The 2,527-nt window shown below is 34.4% G+C and overlaps 1 long non-coding RNA gene across 1 annotated transcript; it reads right to left on the minus strand.

The window, feature by feature from the left end:
* Nucleotides 1-659: 659 nt before the first annotated feature.
* Nucleotides 660-2,166, minus strand: LOC147497079 (uncharacterized). Its single transcript, XR_015196694.1, has 3 exons — nucleotides 1,992-2,166; nucleotides 1,050-1,196; nucleotides 660-894 (listed from the first exon to the last, which is right to left on the minus strand). It is a non-coding gene; the product is annotated as an uncharacterized LOC147497079 (long non-coding RNA).
* Between the last annotated feature and the right edge of the window lie 361 nt (nucleotides 2,167-2,527).

The raw sequence follows: 2,527 nt of genomic DNA on the forward strand, positions 1-2,527 counted from the left end.
AAGTACACTAGTTGTGTCACTTTTGGACCAGAGTGAGATATATGTACGTCAAAAGTGACACATTAAGTACACTAGTTGTGTCACTTTTGGACCAAAGCGAGACATAAATATGTCAAACGTGACACATTAAGTATATTAGTTGTTTCACTTTTGGACCATAGCGAGACATAAGTACGTCAAAAGTGACACATTAAGTATACTAGTTGTGTCACTTTTGGACCAGAGCGAGACATAAGTACGTCAAAAGTGACACATTAAGTATACTAGTTGTGTCACTTTTGGACCAGAACAAGACATAAATATGTCAAAAGTGACACATTAAGTATACTAGTTGTGTCACTTTTGGACTAGAGCGTGACACAAGTACGTCAAAAGCGACACATAAGAGTAGTCAGTTGTGTCACTTTTAATAGATATTATGTCACTTTTTCCAAAAGTGAAACAAATGAAAATAATTTTTTTTAAAAATATTTTCTCATTTTTGTATTCGATCGTATTCATTTCTCAACCTGCATCCTATACGTCATAACCAAAACCCCATTAACCTGCTTTATGACAGAAACAACATCCACATACATTAACAAAACATCACAACCAAAATCACTTTAACCTGCTTTATGATATGGAAACAACATCCACTCGGGAAAAAAGAAAAAACATTCAAAACAATTAACTTCTATTGATTTCATGGATCAAACCTAGTATCTATTATCCAGTTTGACTCCCAACAAAATAAGTCATTCCAATACCAAAATAATCACAATAAATTGTGCAAAAAAAAAAAAAAACTACATGACGCCAACGCTATCCTAACAATATCTTAGCTTGTTGTACGTACTTCCAACACCAAAAAACCTAGCTGCCATCTATTCATCTGTTAATCGATCTATGCACCTGCATCATATCATGAAGTCGTCATTCCACTATGACTAGTATATAAAATTAAAAAGTAAGTGAATCAAGAAGGGTATATTGCACAAGTAAGAAAAAAAAATCGATAATAAAAGTATATATACATAAAGAAAGGGAAAATATGGAAGCCCACTTACCCAAATTAACTACTAAGTTAACATCACCTATCTTATCACCCCTGCCAACAGTTGATCACCACCCAATCCTCCTCGCTCCATGTCCTCTTCACATGCAACAAAGATTGTTCTCAATGGCTCACGCACTTTGCCCAGTGTTCGGATAACCTACAAACAAGTAGCAGTTAAGCTACATTAATCACTGCTTTGTGTAACGAAATATAAACAGTAACCATTCTATCAATGATTATGTTTCACTAGAGCCAATCGAATTGATAATTTTGGCAAGAGTGAAATTGAGGAGTGACAGTGAATATATTGATGATTAACACTTTCTATTATATTTTGGCACCTTGGAACTTACCATTTTCCCAAACAGGGGAGACTCAGTACTTGAGCGGCATACATGCATATGAAGTTAATAAACACTCCTTCCTTTCGTATTAAAAAAAAAATGAAAAAAGCAAAAAATGATGGATATTTGACAGTAGATATCATATCATGGGAAGATGGTTGGTCCTAGCAAGGCAATTTAAAATGTCTACAACACCAAAATTTAAGGATATAATGTCATAAACAATCACTGATGTATAAATTCCAAAAAGAATCAGGTGTTAAAGATTAGAAACCAAGAATGGCACCACAATAACACGTTATGACAAATTGACAATTCGAAAGGCGAGATATAAGGTCATATATATCCTGAAAGCTAGTGCTACCTTGCACTGGGCATGCATGCACATACTATATGGGGCATCCATACATACGGGCAAATATAAATTTCACACTAAATCTTTCTTAAATGGTGTGAAAAAAAGGTAATCACATGCAAACATTTGACTTTCTGATTTTATATATAAAAGTTTTAAATGAAGAAAATATGCTTGACAAAACCCAAATGCCCTATACCCGTAGGATTGACTCAACAAACTTTCAGAACATAAAGGAAATTTTTTAACTTACATTTCCACCACCAGCCTCGACAATATCAGAAAGGGTGTTGACTGACGGTTGGACATGCTTAGCAAGGTGAATGTCATAACCTTTTAGCAATGCTTGAGGACAGGCTTTTGCTCTAAGAACAACATCTTTCAGTTTTGATATGCATTTCGATACATAATCTTCATCTTGCAAAATAAAAGGTAATTCATCTGCAACCAGAGGAAAGATAAAAAATATTCACAAGAAACTTGTTAAACATTGTGTAATATAGTTGTCTTCACTCACCAAGAAATATTCTTTCCCTGGAACTCTCTTTTAACTAGTTAGTTGAGACTACCCAAGCTCTTCATAAATGGGGTGAAAAATTCAAATTAAAGTGTGTTAGTCCCTGCCGCGGGCGAAAACAAACATATTCCGCATATTAAGGACGCGTTCTATACATACTCAAAACACGTTCTTCATTACTTGATTGTATTCTAATTATAGTGACTAGAAATGCAGAGTATTATTCTATAGCACACCTCCCATACAAGGTGTCCTACTTTTAACACAGATAG

This window comes from Coptis chinensis, chromosome 5, assembly GCF_015680905.1.
Source record: "Coptis chinensis isolate HL-2020 chromosome 5, ASM1568090v1, whole genome shotgun sequence".
NCBI classification, from domain to species: Eukaryota; Viridiplantae; Streptophyta; class Magnoliopsida; order Ranunculales; family Ranunculaceae; genus Coptis; species Coptis chinensis.